The sequence below is a fragment of the Panthera uncia genome, chromosome B4, assembly GCF_023721935.1.
Source record: "Panthera uncia isolate 11264 chromosome B4, Puncia_PCG_1.0, whole genome shotgun sequence".
NCBI classification, from domain to species: Eukaryota; Metazoa; Chordata; class Mammalia; order Carnivora; family Felidae; genus Panthera; species Panthera uncia.
This window is the reverse complement of record NC_064809.1, coordinates 116,311,149-116,328,248: the sequence shown is the minus strand read 5'-3', so window position 1 is coordinate 116,328,248 and position 17,100 is coordinate 116,311,149. Positions and strand designations below refer to the sequence as shown.

Here is a 17,100-nt window from a genome sequence, read left to right as displayed (position 1 = left end):
TCCTTTTCTAATGTATTCATGTGTTTGCAGTCCATCTTCCATGACAGCAGGGTTCTCATTTGACTTGCTCATCGCTATACCCCCAGCACATAGAACAGTGCCTAGTGCAGAGGTGGCACTCAATAAATATTTGTGTGATGGACAAACCAGGTACTTACTGTTAGTAGAGAAGATAACTCTGAATCAGAATAAAGTAAAAGAGAAGCTTAAAAGCATACCTAAAAACTTTCTGTAACCAAGGAGAGGGCCTTCAGGACATATTAATTATGTTGCTTGGGATGCAAGAACACTGAAGAAAGGTTAAGCTGACAATATGTTGTAAACAATAGCTAAGGTCTTCTGACTCTGAAATTCTTGATTACGTTATTGCCTATTTTATATATTTCTTTCAGTATAGTATTTGGAAGAGTAATATTTAGGAGGAAAAATTTTTTGGCCACTCACATAAAGATCTTCACCACCCTAGCAAATCCTTTGCTTGGGCTGTGGGCAATCCGACCCAAATGAGAAGCAGGTGGTGAATTAATTGTGTGATTTGCATTTCTGAGGGGGTGTATGTGCAGAGTTTTGCTTATACTGATCTAGAATTCTTTGTATTCAAATTTGCTTATATTTAAAGAAATAAAAGCCGAGATATTGGCCCGCTTTTGTCATAGTTGTAGTATAATCCACCGTAAAAATCACAATGTAATTTCATTTTTCCCTTGGTTTAATGCCACTAAAGAAGCCAGCTCTAAGTCTGAGGAAACAAATCTACTTTTAAGCATACCTGCATGCAAATGGGCTCTGGAGTTGGCTTATCCTTTTACATAATAAATTAGAGAATTCTCTCTTTCAGTGCAATAGATGTATAGATTAATATACCAAGACGAGGCATATGGATACGTGGAATCAATGGAAGCCTGGTTAGAGATGACAAAGAGTTTCATGCTCGAGTGCTTTGCAGCCTAATTCAATAAAACAAAATGAAAGGCAAATGCTTGAGGAGCCGAAGAGAGGATCCTTATGAAAATATTAAAACTTCTGTGCAAAGAAAGTCACACATTCTCCTTTGATTTTGCTCTTAACGTTGCAATATAACGAATGGGCCTCTTTTTTTGGGGGGGGAAGGAGCTTTGTGATTTTTAATAAAGCAACCAAAAGGAACCATTTCGAGTGTAGAAACCTACTCTTTGGTCTTTAACTGAAAAGTTAAACACACTGAAATAAAAACTAGATTTTCCCCCCCATCAATTTGCAAAACTAAAGTAGAATTCAAACTGAAATGGCAACAGCGTGAAAAGCTATTTACGTGTCTGCAACCGTCTCTGATTCCATCCATTTGTTTTCCAGTCTTTGTTGTGATTCTGTGTTTCTCATGGATCTCCAGAGAGTTGCCGGCTTGAGGAGAGAATATCAATAGCCTGCATGCCCTCTAGGATATGCTTCCCTGCGACAATCACAGTGTTTCTGTGGATCAGATCTTCTATTTCTTTTAATAACTGTAGTAGAACAACAAAAATTATTCATTTTGGGGACACATAAAAATCAACAAAGCAATAATGTCTAAGTAAGGGTATAATTTTGCTTCCTTTTTGTGTGATAAGCTCAAAGGCAAAAAGTAAGAATCAATTGGTGTTTTTTCAGGTATTTCATAAATCCATAATTATATCACATGCATTTAAAAAATGAAGCAAAGAGCTAACAAATTGAACAGAACTTGTCAAATAGAATGTGGCCCAGCACAGTGAAAAATAAATACTGGATTTTCTAACTGGGTCTGGATGGTCTGGTTTCTGATTGGAGTCCTGTCAGGAGACAGGTCACCTCTGATCAAGTCCCTAATTCCTCTGAACTCCATATTTCATATCCATGAAATGGGAATAACAATATGTGCTTGTCTCACCTCACATGGCTGATGAAATATAAAATGACATGTATGCAAGTGTTCAGAAAATATTGGGATGCTGTATTAATATAATGTGTTATTAAATTGTTAGAGGAGATGTAGTTTTCTTTAATATTCATACTATTCTCTAGGAACTCTGTCCAGAACATCCTACAGTGTTTGTAAGAGAAGGGTCCTTGCTTTCCAGATGTTCATTTTGTGTTCTAAAATACTTGCATGTATATGTATGTGAACGTTTATATTTTTCTGCTTTTTCCCTCTTTCTAACTTTCTAATCCCCATAGCCCTCCTGGCTTACTCCTGCTTATCATTGAAAATTCATTTCAGTGTTACTTCCTTCAAGAAACCTTCCCCTGGGGGCACCTGGGTGGCTCAGTCAGTTAATTGTCCGACTTTGGTGCAGGTCATGATCTCACGGGTTCATGAGTTTAAGCCCTGCATTTGAGCCCCTGCTGTCAGCACAGAGCCCACTTTGGATCCTCTGTCCCCTCCTCTCCCCACCTTTCCCTGACTCATGTGCTGGCACACACACTCTCTCCCTCTTTCTCTCTCTCAAAAATAGATAAACATTAAAAAAAAAAAAGAAACCTTTCCCCATCCCAAGGCTGGGGTGGTGCCCCACTACTGTGCTTTCAAAAACCCTTTAGTTTATCTTACACTGTATTTTCCACATATGTTTATGATTACTTTTCTGTCTCTTCTCTTGGATTGTGAGAATCTTGAGAGTGAACTCTGTGTTTTCATCATGTGAGTTCCCAATGCTTACCAGTGTTTTCACATAGTAGGCACTCAGATTTTGTTGTATTAGTAATTGCTAGTCTTACCATATACATGTGAAAGTACAAATGCTCCTATTCCAACGTGATGAGCCAGGGACCAAATAGATTTATCTATTGCCATAGTAAACTGAGTTCATTTTCTTTAGAAACTGTGATGGGCAGAATGGTTCCCCTGAGAATGTCCACATCCTAATCATGAAACCTGTGAGCACATTATGTAACGTGGTGGAAGGGATTTTGCAGGTGTGTTAAGGTTACATACCTTAAGGTAGGGGGATCATCCTGGATTATTTGCATGACCCCAATCTAATCCTATGAATCCTTGAAAGCAGAGAAGTTTCTTTGGCTGGAGGTAGAAGAGAAGCAGCAGAAGGAGAAATCAGTGAGAGTCCACGGGCGAGAAGGACTTACACTGTTGCTGACCCTGAGATGAAGGGGGCTTTGTGCAAAGAACCAAGGGAGATCTATAGGGGCTGGGAAAGGTTTCTGGTTGACAGTCTGCAAGGAAGTGGGGACCTCAGCCCCACATCCACAAGGGACTGAATTCTACCAACCAAGTGAATGCATCCAGAAGCAGATTCTCTTCCAGAGTCTCCAGATAAACGGGTTGGCCTACACCCGACTTCAGCCTTTTGAGACCCACAGCTGAGAAAGCAGTCTAATCTACTTGGACTTCTGACCTACAGAACTGTGAGATAATAAATTTGTGTTGTTAAAAATCACAATATTTGTGGTAGTTGGTTAGGGTAGCAGTTAAAAATAGAAAAATTAATTTACTAGCGCCAAAAGGTCAGATTTTGGAAATCTATCATAAAGGTGGAATGGTTTGGGTCTGCAAGAGATGATGTACATCCCCACAGAAAAGGTGCCCGGAGTTGATTCTTTGGAATGGCAACAGCAGCAGAGGTGGGTTCCAGGATTGGCCTGTGTTGCCACACCTGCCAAGTCCAGTACAGGCCAATCCAGGTGCTCCTGGAGATTTACTTAATTTCTTCCAGATTTGAAGCTGGTTGCAAGTTTGATTGGGTTGGCCAAGGCAGAGCAAGAGAGGTTGGAGAAATAGCAAAAGCTAGTTTGGAAATCCTTTTCCCTCATAATTATGAATTATGATGATATTTCTTTCCTGTCTGTTAACTTCTAGAATTCCTCTTAAGAAATCTAATGTTGTTCTGATTCTTAATTCTTTATACATGTTACTTTTTTGCTCTGTGAAGGTTCTTTTGATCTTTTCTTCATCCCTGATATTCTGAAATTTAAAATGATGTACCTTGGAGTTGTTTCTTATTGTTTATTATGCTGGATACTCAATAGGCCCTTTTCAAAATTTTTTTCAGTTCTGAAAAAACTGAAAATTTTTCAGTTTCAGGGGGAGGATTCTTTGTGGAACTCTTACTGATAAAATATTACAATACTAGATTGATTGTGCAGATTTCTTGTCTTATTTTCCCTTTATTTGTTTATGTATCTATTTATTTTCTAATTTCTTCAACTTTGACTTCCAATTTTTCTATTTAAATTTAAAAATTTCTGGTGTCATTTTTTAAATTAAAAGATTTTTTCTTGTTTACATGTATATTTCTTTTATTATTATTATTTTTTAAGTTTACTTATTTATTTTGAGAGATAAAGAGAGAGATGGGGCAGAAAGAGAGGGAGAGAGGGAATCCCAAGCAGGCTTCATGCTGTCAGTATGGAGCTTGATATGGGGCTCAAACTCACAAACCATGAGCCCAAATCAAGATTTGGATGCTTAACCAACTGAGCCATCTAGGCACCTCTATTTCTTTTTTTTTAAAAATATCATTCTTCATTTGTTTCTGGGATGTTATTGTTTTTCTTATTTCTTTGAGAATATTCTAGGTTTTTAAAAATTTTCTTCTGCACATTGTTTCTGTTTTCTCTGAACTGCCTCTCTTCAATTTGTTTTGGTTCCTCTTTTTCACATTACAGACTTTCCTCAAATGTATGGTGTCCTTGGTTGTCGGTTCATATTAAGTTGTAAGGTTTAAAAAAGTTGAGTAATAATTCTGGGGTCTTGGTGGGTTGGGCTGACTGGTCACTTTGATCAGGCAGGACTTGTAGGTCTTTTCTCTGTGGTTCTTCAACCTCTATAATGATGAACACTTGAATTTATGATTGGACCTGTACATCTGAATCATGGCTTTCTGGAAACCATGACTGGGGTATGATCATCCTCTTTATGGTGGTTAATAATCAGATGCTAAAGTCAGACTTACTGATTTTAAAGTTCTGCTGTCACTGCTGGTGGGAATGCAAACTGCTGCAGCCACTCTGGAAAACAGTGTGGAGGTTCCTCAAAAAATTAAAAATAGAACTACCCTACAATCCAGCAATGGCACTACTAGGTATTTATCCAAAGGACAGAGTTATGCTGATTTGAAGGGGCACATGCACCCCAATGTTTATCTTAGCACTAACGACAATAGCCAAAGTGTGGAAAGAGACCAAATGTCCATCGACAGATGAATGGATAAAGAAGATGTGGTATATATATATATATATATAGAGAGAGAGAAAGAGTATTACTTGGCAATCAAAAAGAATGAAATCTTGCCATTTGCAACAACGTGGATGGAACTAAAGTGTATTATGCTAAGCGAAATTAGTCAGAGAAAGACAAATATCATATGACTTCACTCATATGAGGATTTTAAGATACGAAACAGATGAACATGAGGGAAGGGAAGCAAAAATAATATAAAAACAAAGAGGGGGACAACACATAAGATACTCTTAAATACAAAGAACAAACAGAGGGGTGCTGGTGGGGTTTTGGGTGGGGAGATGGGCTAAATGGGTAGAGGCATTAAGGAGGACACTTGTTGGGATGAGCACTGGGTGTTATATGTAGGGGATGAATCACTGGATTCTACTCCTGAAATCATTATTGCACTATATGCTAACTAACTTGGATATAAATTTTAAAAAAATCAATAAATTTAAAAAGAAATAAAGTTCTGCTCGGTCACTTTGAGTTGTTTTTACCTGTGCCCTCATTTGTAAAATGAGGGCACTAACAGTATCTACTTTATGGGATAGTTGTTAGGGTTAAGTGATTAATATCTATAAAGTGCCTGAAGTATTTGAAACAATGAGTATTCAGTAAGTTACCCATTTTTATTGTCATTGTTGTCATTGTTATTAATCCAGTGTAATTCCCTGTTGTGCCTCACCCCTCCCTCCGTTGCCCTAGTATGTAGCTAGCTCCTCTGGTTCAGTGTTTCTAGAGTGGTAGCTTCCCACATTGTGACAAAGGGGAGGATGAGAAGAGTTGGGAAGGAGACCTTGGAAATACACCAGTTCCTTATCCTGACTTTTAATCATTTTTCCGGATCTTCATTCCCATGCCTTCTGAGATAACTGGTATCACCAATTCCCATGCCTTTCTGGGAGTTTAGAGGCACAAGCAGGTTTTCTCACCATTGGATTTCCCTCTAGATGCACTTAATTTCCAGATTTCTCTGTCTGCTAACCTACCACCACTCGTCTATTCCACTGTGGTTTCTTGTGTACTATGTCTCTTCTCCTGTTCTCTTTTCCTAGTGGGCATACACCTTTTGTGTTCCTTTACTAATAGTCTAATTGGGTATGAAAAGGGAATGAAAATCAACTTATGTATTCAATTGGCCATGTTAACTACAAGGCACTGGCCTCACCATCTATGAAATGAGGGGTTACAGTGGATAAACCTTTAGGCATTTTCCTCTACTAAAAATCTTTGCTCCTTTGTATGGTTTAGATTTAATGTAATTCCCAGCTGATCACAGCTAGGTTCTTTATCACTTATCTCACTCTCAGAATAGTAGTGATTATTTTTGCTTTTGTTGTTTTGAATCTCTTTGAGCAAGAGACCTGTGGTGTAGCAAATTATATCTTGTGTACAAATTAGAGTAAACTGAAAAACACAGGTGACTTTTGTTCCCGTCTGCATCACAAAGACCTTTTCAATACACCTGATTGATTGTAAAGGGAACCCCACAAGCAGATGCAAGCGACTGGGACTCTGCTGATGGTAATTTGGGTGCTATAATATTTATCATGCTGTGCTATTTGGCAAGTAGGAAGCTTTTAAACTTTTTGCTCTTTCAGAAAAAATCCTAAAAGAAGATGATACAAACATTTGAATTAGGAAGAAGTTTCCTTTTTATGGAGAATCACAGAGAATGTCTTGATAAATTGTTGCAAGTCTTGCATTTAAGATGATTCAGGTCATATTTTTGTCACTTGCATCCAGGAGAGTCTTTGACTTATCAAGGACAGTGGAGATGGAGAAGGGTATGTTGTCTTTCTCTCTGCATCTCCACTACATGGCCTGACACTTTGTACTTACAGCCTCACTGTCTGTCACTGTTTGCTGTGGTCACTAGAATTAATGACCAGCTCTTATGTGTTCTATTTTGGAATCCAGGAGAGAAACTTCACAAGATAATATTTTTGAGAGGGGGGTTATATGGTGTTTGAAATAAATAACAGCCTACTAGAGTTTGGTGCAATCCATTGCATATGGTTTTTGTTTGTTTAAGTGCCATGGCATAGGGGATGGGGATACATTCCTCAGAAAGTTTTCAGTTAAAACAGGATAATATAATGAAAGTGAGGGAGACATTAACAATTTTTTCTCTAATACTCCCCATTACTTTGGACATAAAATCTGATTAAATGTTTGTAGAAAAAGAGATTAATGTATCAATATTGACAATTTTGGGTTCATCAGTGATGAACCCCCCCCCCATAATTCTCACCACATTCTCAATGGCTTTTTTATTATAGTAATTATGACATATACTGTTGGTTGACTCTCCAGCAACATGCCTTCCTTTATTCTTGCTACCACCCTAATTATGTTCGGGTAGAAAGTGGCCATGCTCTTCAGGGACTTTGGGATCTTCCAGGACTCTGGTGTCCCAACTCCAGAACTGAATCCTGATTGGTCTTAGGCATCTATTGTTCTTTTATCTCCCTTGCCATTGATTGGCTTAGGACTGAGCATGGAATGTGATTTTGGCCAGTAAAATATGAGGTAAGTCTACAGACTGGCTTTTGGGAAGTTTATCTTTGTTCCTCACAATGGACCCAGAAAAGGGCTTTATGTGTGAATATGATGTTTGGTGCAGCTGCAGCCATTTTGCAGCAATGAGATGTTCTTAAGGACCTCACTGAGGATGGCAGAGTAGAAAGATGAAAAGAACCTGAATATTGATAATGCTGCCAAGCTGCTGCCTTGATTAATCCTGGGACAATATCATCTTTAAACTCTGCATTTAGTGAAATCATAAATTTCCTTATCACTTAAGCCTTTTTTAGCTGGTTTTTCAGTTACTCATAGCTGAAATAATCCTGATACACTAATAAAACAAATTTAATGCTTTAACTCTTTGGACTAAAACTTTTCTTCTATTCTTTCTCCATATGTGAGAAAGGTATGAAGTGAAAAATAAAAATGAAGAATTGCAAATATTAAAGAATAACACAATGTCAGAACCAAAAGAGATTTTAACAAATTATTTAAAAAACACTTGTTGATATAGAATTGTAGATCCTGGGTATAGCAGAGAATAAGAGACACTGTCTCTGCACTTTTGGAGATTATATTCTAGTGGGTCTTAGAGAGTATTTGGTCTAATCTTATTACGTAGAAAGGGACAACTTTTATATCATTCAGTGTTGGTGTAAATTTTTTTTTTTTGTTACTTAACAAAAGAGGGTAGATCCTATTAGAGGAAAGACTATACACATTTGTGGTTCTTTTTGCTTTTGAACATATAGCTAGCTGTTTTGCTTATCTGACTACCTGAAGGTTTTTGTTATCTAGGGTTTGGCTGGGACTGAGTCTGGGTATAAAGAGAGAAGAGAGCTGAATTTCTGTGCATAATAGAGTAAGAGGAATTTAGAATTAGACTGTGTGTGTGTATGTGTGTGTGTGTGCACGTGTGCATCTACATTTGCATGCAATCGACACACACACATGAGAAACACCAAGATGGTCAGTGTCTAAGTGCTAACTGAAATAGAGAGGTCACAAACTCCCTGTGCCATGGTGGCCAAAAGGACTTTTAGGATGAGATGACCAGTATGTAGTTTTAAGTTACTCGCTGTGTCATGCAAGGATATAACTCTTTGACGGTGACCTAGAAAACCTTAGCAAAAGTTTTGCTACACATCCACAGGCATTGTTCCCTTGTTGCTTCAGTGGGGAATCAGGGAGATAAAGGGTTGACCTCAATGCATAGAGCAGAGAACAGGGATTCAGCCGAGGCAGGAAATGGGAGCGAAATCAGCAGACGCAGAAACATATATCTCCTTCTTCCATTTTCCTCTTCCTGGGAATTTTGCAGACATTTTGAAGAGGTCTCTGCACTTAACAATGGGTATGGAATAGGATGTGACCTCTTTAATTTACATCATTTGGGACATCTGCATTAGGGTCTTATATGCTGGTGGCTGCAGGATTCATCACACGAGTAATTATTCAATTACTGGGAATTGCCTTACCCTGTAGAGAGTAAGCTCCTTGAGGGCAGGGACCATGTCTTTTTTATCAATAAAGTTCATATTGGGTAGTGGTTCGGCCCCTAAAATAAGTATCCAATTAATATTTATTAAATAGTTCCCTTCTAATAGGGAAAAACTATCATCATTTAAATACTCATAGCATTCCTTCTGCCCTCAGCTTGTGGTGCTACTTCCCTGAGGACAACTGTGTTTTGCCAGGCAGGCTCCTGGACCAGCACTTATTGCTTGTGGATGATGGGGGAGACCAGACAAGTTGGGAGAAGCCAGCCAGGTTTACACTGGAAATATCAAAGAACTCCTGACAAGAGAAAAGTAGTGGATACAGACAGTGGGAGGGGAGACAGAGAAGACATTTTGTGGGAGTTGAGTTTGAGAGGTTTGGGGATCTTGGAGAGGGAAAAGGGGGTCTTTGGAGGCAGGTGCAAGGCATATGAATGCACACACAAATATGATTCTTCTGTGGATAAAACTGGAAGGAAAAGCTGGTTTCAGTCAGTTTTGGTGTGTGTTGTGTTACCAGTGTGATCTCTGGACAATTTTAATAGATTTCAGTAAAGATAAAAATTGCTTCTTGGTTAGTTCTGGCTGTATTTCTTTTCTTTTCTTTTTTAAAGATTTTATTTTTAAGCACTCTCCACACCCAACATGGGGCTCAAACTCACAACCCTGAGATCAAGAGTCACATGCTCTACCGACGGCGCCAACCAGATGCTCCCGGCTGCATTTCTTTGAATGAGACTCCAGACTAAGGCTGACTTCTAGGTAAGGAAGGCCAGCCTGGCTTTACATGGCGTACACCCTCATGTAGGAAACTGGGTTTTACACTCTGGTATCCTCCACAGAGCTCCCAGGCACTCAGTAGGGACAGCAAATATTTGTTGCACGGAACTGAAATTGCAGTGATTAATCTAAGATTGCATGCTGTCCAATCTGGTAGCTAAATATGGGCAGAATTAGGACAAGGCCTAAAATGCGGTATGTTCTTAGATCTTGTTCTTTAGTAGATTTAAAGAACAGTGTTAGAAAATACAGTGTGAGAGAAGGACATTCCATTTTGGGACTATTCCAGAAATATGCATGAGGGTCATTTAGACTGACCTTATTTTCCATTTGAGTTAATCTGTGGGTAGCAAGTCACTCCCTGTTACCAGCCAGATCCTCCTGAGGATCTTAAAATATTCAAATTGGATTTTTTTTCAACCCCCTGAAACTCACAGAAAAGTCACATACTGGGCCAGAGTCTCAGTTCCGCCTCCCTGCTGGAACTCAGTACAACAGTGGCCTTCCTCCTTGTTGGGAATACATGCCTATGCTCTCTCTTTCTGCTGGATTAACTGGATTTAAACTAAATGGAATAAAATATTTCATTTTTGAGAGTCCACATTGCATTCTGTGGCTAGGAGAGAAGGCTGTTATTTCAATCTGGTGATAGGTGGGAGCTTCTTGAGAGAAACTAGGATTCCTAGAGTTTGCAAATGTCCTATACAGCTCAGTGCTGCATTCGGGGCAGGGGCGACTCTGTTCTTACAGAGGCTACTCCCGAGACTTTCAGAGGGCCCGGTGCTTCATTTAACAACCTCAGACAGGGGCCTGTGAGAGATCCAGTCCTATTCCTTAGCTGCCTGTTTCCATCTTTCTTACTTGGCACTTCTAGAAGGCTAATGAGAAACTGTCTGTGGGCCACGTTAAGGTAGAAGGATAGTGCATTTCTTTTTTGTTCTTGCAGGTATTTTTAAAATCCTGGGCCCGATGCCACCTGTCAGGAAACACACACTCTGACATCTCTCACAAGTGCTGCAGGGAGGAGGCATGATGCCCAACAATGACCCGACAGGAGATGTGATCCCTCTGGAAGCTTCCAGACACTGTGCTCCTCATTGGGCTCAGGTGTTGAGTGTCGAGCAGATGAGCCTGAGGTTATTCAGGACCCTGTCAGGTCATTCAGAGGAACAAAACCACAACAAACTGACCGGAACCCTTGATGTCTGGAAGAAGTTCACTGCCTGTGCCAGCCAGGGGCTGTCCCACCACGTTCTTGTCGGCCTGAAAGAAAAGAAAGGAGGAACTCAGGATTCCAAACTAATGGCCTGGTGTTGGAAGCTGCTTGGGAGTATGAGAAATGCAGATAAAAAGAGGCACTAAGATGCACAGGTATGTATTTGGAGAAGTGGTTATACAGCCTCGGCGTGGAGAGTCCCTGCTGCCAGACGAGCGATGTGGTCTGCGTTTGTATCTTCAGTGTGAAGCTGGCCCAAGGCTCAAGGGACCCATTCACTACACGTGGTCTCCCGCCCATGCACCTGTGGGAATATGTGTGCTTGGGGTTAATGGCTTCGGGGACGTCGCCCGGGTTTACAGTGTGGGCCATGGAATGGCCAGACAAATGCCTCTCATCACAGACTTGGAAGAAATTCTATGAAGAATCTGAAGTTGTCTCAGAAGTTGCTTAAACCTAGATGCCTTGTCTAAATTAAAATATATGGCATGCACACGCACACATGCGCACACACATGCACACACACACTTCCCTCAGGGGCAGTGCATCTTTAGTTATTTGTTTTCCATCCATTCCAAAAGGGAGGAGAATATCAGATAGATGGGATGAATCAAATGGGATTATTTTAAAATGCATTCTCCCTCCCCTTCTGCAGGGGATTGAGGAGGATTACATGCAGCTTTTGTGAAATGTCTGTGCTCCTCTCTGGGAAAGGAACTGTAAATGTCAAGTCGTCAGTCTCCGTGACAACAACTCACACAGGTACAGTGCAGACTGGCAGGGAGGGAAGAGCATGGCCAGCCCGTGCACCAGTGTCACCTGCGTTTGTAGAGACCAATGCCCCAGCAGTCCAGTGTAGCCAACAGATGGAGAGGCAAAGACAGTTAGGGACGCGGAATGGATGGGGGGGCCTGGTGACACCCCAGAGATACAAACCACCCCGCAGAGGGAGCGTGCAACAGAAGCAGCAGGCTTAGCAGGTGCAGCCCCCATCACTTCGCCAACCCAAATCCCAGGGGCCTGGTAAGCACTTGGTGTTAACTGAGCTTCTTAAACCCTGATGTGCACGTGAACCACCTGGCGATCTTGTTAAAGTGAAATTTCTGATTCAGTAGATTGAGGGATAGGACCCAACACGCTACATTTCTACAAAACTCCTGGATGATGCCGATGCTGCTGGCCCAGACACCGTGCCCAAGGTGTGAAGAGAATTTCAGGTCACAGGTGTGCTTCAGGTAGCACAGCTTCAATAGAATCAAATTCTGTACAAAGATATGCAAATACAGTGAAGTCACACTTAACCTCACTAACATTTGGAGGAAATTGTCCAGGTAACTCCTAAATCTTTTGTATTTGAAATGCTTCGTCTGATGAAAAATTCTCTTTCTATAGCTGACAGCTGATGTGGGGCTGTTCAGGTCTATATTAAGATGGCCTAGCAATTCCTCAGCAGACACCAGCTGAGGGAAGGAGTATGCTGGGCGGCAGGGGAGGCGAGCTTGGCAGGCACATTGGCCAAGGACCGTCCGTAACATGCACTGCCCACATGTGCATAGTTGGGAGCTGGGTTTTGCAATGGATTCTTCTCTGGTTGAGCGAGAGAAGGGAAATTAACACAGGGCTCTTACGTTCTCCTTGCTCTCCCTGGTTTCCCAAAAGAAAAAAAAAATTAAATAGGTAGGAAGAAATGGAAAATGACAGGAAGAGAATGAAAGTCAAAAGACTGCTTGGGTTTCTATTTTTACTTTTTATTTTTGAGAGGAGAGAAGAATAAACTCCCAAGGATGAATCAAGAAGAAGAACATTAAAAAAAAAAAACAAAGAAAAGAAATGTGTGATGAAGAGAGGAAGGAAATCTCCTTGGTAGATAAAACAGATTTGCCAAATATATTACATTCATTAAGATTTTTCTTTGCTTATAATGTGTGCTTTTTGGAGGCTTTTCTTAGCATTAACGGACGCTCTGGGAGAGGAGAAAGTTGGCAGAGAGAAGCCTGGCAAATATATAAATAAGCTTTGGAGGCTTCAGAAGTTTCATATCCCACAATAGAACGTTCTCCAGGCTGCACAAACTTTTTCTTACTTAAACAAATGCTTTGAAAGACAAAGATTTCATATCGTCAGTGGAACATTCAGACTAATAATTGCCTTTGTTCTTCCTGCCTTGAAGTCTCAACAGCCAGCAGATTTATGATTCACTTTCGGCAATAAGCTCCTTCAAATAAATATCACTTTCCCAGGCTGCAAATTGAGTTTTTGCAAACACAGAGATCGACTTCACTAAGAGGAACTAAGTTTTCTTGTGGTGTATGTATATACGATTAGGAAACACTGCTTTCTTCCCCTATTCTGTAAAACAGTGGATTAGAAAACTATGTTAAAAAATAGCCGTTTTTAATGCTTGATGTACTATCAGTGAGATTTTGTAGAAACTTTTGTTGGGGGAGCAGGAGGTGGAGTGGGAAGGGGACAGAGGCAGTTTCACTTTTCTCTTAGGTTTGTGGACCTCAGAAATTTTATGTAAAGTCTGAGGTTGTGTTTAAACTGGTTTACTTTGTAGTTGGGGCAAGATAATTTCAAAAATTTTAAAGTAAAAGAAATAATGCAAGCAAGTATAAATATAAGATTTAAATCGAGGCTTATAGACTCTAACTGTTGGAATCAAGACCCTTTCAGAGCTACCAGCCTTCTCCCAGTGCTCTTTAGCTTCCAGTGCTAACTCAATGGACGTTATTGGATTCCTTAAATATGCCAGGCAGTAGGGGTGCCAAGGGAGGTGAGACATGATGCCGATACCCACATAGATACCTTTAAGAACAAAGTAGAAGAATCAGAGTAAGCTATGGGAGTGCAAAGGATGCCCAACCTGGGGTGTGGAGGAGGATGTCAGGCCCCCAGAGTCTTGTATCACTTTGGAATGTGGCAGTCACCTACATCCTTGTCCACATGCATTAAGCCAGATATAAGGCAACCGAGCCTCTTTCAGTAGACTGATGACACCGTTTCTTTGGCCTGTCCCCATGACACTGCTCCTAGTTCTATCTGGATTTCATTCTCTGTCCCTTCCCCAGTTTGAACTTTGTGTGGTACCTGCTGCCTTAATGATAATGATCCTTTCTGGAGAACTTAAAAGTGCCAGACATCATGGTGCTAGCCACTTTCAAATATATTATTTTCCTGATACAGGTGTTATTGCCATATTATAGAGGAGGAAATGGAAATTGACAAAATTTAACCAAATCGCTCAAGATCACACAACTGGTAGTTGCTGGGACATGGATTAATTAATTTATTATTATTATTTTTTAATGTAAGCTCTACACCTAACAGAGATCTTAAACTCATGACCCCAAGATCAAGAGTCACATGCTGTACCAACTGAGCCAGCCAGGTGCCCCTACAACATGGATTTAAACTCAAGTCTGTCTGATCCAGAACCTGTAGTGTTTTTTTTTTTAATTTTTTTTTTTAACGTTTATTTATTTTTGAGACAGAGAGAGACAGAGCATGAACGGGGGAGGGGCAGAGAGAGAGGGAGACACAGAATCGGAAGCAGGCTCCAGGCTCTGAGCCATCAGCCCAGAGCCCGACGCGGGGCTCGAACTCACGGACCGCGAGATCGTGACCTGAGCTGAAGTCGGACGCTTAACCGACTGCGCCACCCAGGCGCCCCAAGAACCTGTAGTTTTGACCATTAGTAACAACAATAACAGTTTAACACTTTTTGGACTTTATGTGCCAGGCACATAGTTCTTATTATGATTTAATTTGCTTAATCTTCACATGAATCCTGTGAGAGTATCAGTGTTTTTATTATTTCTGTCTTACAAATGAGGAAATGAGGCTCATCTGTGACTAACTTGTCCAAAGTCACACAGCTGGTAAGGCAGGGAGCCTGGATCAAAGCTCAGGTAGGCTGGCTCCAGAACCAGTACCCTTACCCACTATGTTCCCCTACCTATGTGCCCAGACCCTACATGGGTCTATTCCCTTCTTTAAGTTCTGAATAGAGACTTTAGTTCCCCTACGTGGACTTTTCAACTTGTTTCCTTCCTTTGATATGTTAGACCCATCATCACATCTACAATTTCTAGTCTAAGTATCTGTGTCTGTTTCTTCACTTTTCCTCGAACAGGTACTGCCCATCTATGTGTTCCAGGCACTGTACTGTGCAGTTGGGAGCTGCAGATCAATACCCAGAAATATTTATTTAGAGGAATGATGGACCCTTTTCTGGAGCCAATCACAATCCAGTGGGGAGACAGACAAGTCAGCAAAGCGTTCCAGTGCCGTATAACAAACGCTGTGATGGAGGAAAGTGTGAGTGCTCAGGTAACCTCAGAGAAGGGAGGGCCTAACTCTGGGCAAGGTGAGGTGACCCTTCACAAGAGGCATTATTTAAAAAGAATCTTTAAAAAGCAGGAGTTGATGAGGCAAATGAGGGACGGAGAAACAGATCTTAATTTAAGTCAGAGTTTTCTTACCTTCTTGCATTGTAGGGTTGGAAGATGTTAGTGGCTTGTTGGTACCTCAGGAATCAATATGTATAAAAGGCTGCATAATAATAATAGATAACACTTGTTAAGAGCCTTCGAGAGGCCAGGCAAAGTTTTGAGTCTTTACATGCATTATCTAGTCCAATCCTCACGGCCACACTTTGACATAGATGCCATTACTATTTCCAGGTTCCACACAGGACTCACGGGGTCCCGGGGAAGGAAAAGATTCCTTTTGCATTGATTCTGCTCTGGTTCCAGGAAAGGGATGGAGACATTTCTTAGGCATTGTCCACAGACCAACAAAACTTGATGGACTAGGGGCTTGTTTAAAATGCAGATGCTGGACTGAGAATAACAGAATCAGAATCACTCTTCTGTGCTCTGCCGGTGATTTGGGAGCACACCAAACACTGAACTATGCCCCTAGGTGGTGAGCACTGAGCATGTGGGAAAATCTGTTTCCTAGTGAACTTCTTTGTGATCTCATTGGCCATTTACTAAAAGAACCGGCTCAGAGAGTTCTAGAGGGGCTGGTATTTCCCTAGGAGATGGAGTTTCCCTATCCCCTTTAGTCTTACATATATATTCCAAAGAAGATATTATGTATTTTTAGAAATTTTTTGGATATGATTCCTGGCATTGCAACAATAATTTCCAGAAACTGAAGATATGTTTCAACAGATGCTAAGGATACATTGCTCTTTTCATAAGAGAACTGGCTCATTCAGTGATGTTGAAAAATCAGATGATTTTTCTCTTTAGCTCACATCAGGAGCTGGTGGTTATATCAAGAGGGTTTTAGTCTTCATGGTTGATTGGAATGTTCAAGCACGGAGGGTACTTGTCTGTCTCTCCCCTCTTAATGGGAGGAAGATCATGAAGGAGAGACTATTGATAAGAGGAAAGTACAGCTCTCCAGTGGTGGAGACTGTAGTCTCTTCTCTCAAACATAATCAGTTCTCTTATTTTAAAGGACGTAGAGGTTATGGACTTTGGGATCATACAACAGCAAAGATGGGCTAAATGAGTATACAGTTCAGTGTTATTAAGTACATTCGTATTGTTACCACAATAATAGAAAAAGTAAAAAAAAATGGGCTAAATGAATCAAATCTCCAGTTTTTTTAGTTCATGGTAGCTGAGCCCTTGACAATTCAAACTGTTACAATTATGAACATTCAATGCAAGTGAAGAGTTGGGATGTGATATAAAGGCACAAGGGATTAACAAAGGACTGTTAAATTCTCTGCATCTCCCTCTTTTCCAAAGCACCATGTGGAAACAGGTGCATGAGATGGTCTCTTTGATGACTATTTAAGTGCAGTTTTCACTACTGTATTCAGGTTTCCAATAGCCATTTACAGAAGAACAGGATCTTAATTCCTAACAGGTTTTCATGTATTC

At 40.6% G+C, this 17,100-nt stretch overlaps 1 long non-coding RNA gene across 1 annotated transcript; it reads right to left on the bottom strand.

Annotated features, from left to right (window-relative positions):
- Positions 1-728: 728 nt before the first annotated feature.
- On the bottom strand, positions 729-16,123 carry LOC125919447 (uncharacterized). Its single transcript, XR_007456789.1, has 4 exons — positions 15,682-16,123; positions 11,172-11,244; positions 2,930-3,013; positions 729-1,481 (listed from the first exon to the last, which is right to left on the bottom strand). It is a non-coding gene; the product is annotated as an uncharacterized LOC125919447 (long non-coding RNA).
- Between the last annotated feature and the right edge of the window lie 977 nt (positions 16,124-17,100).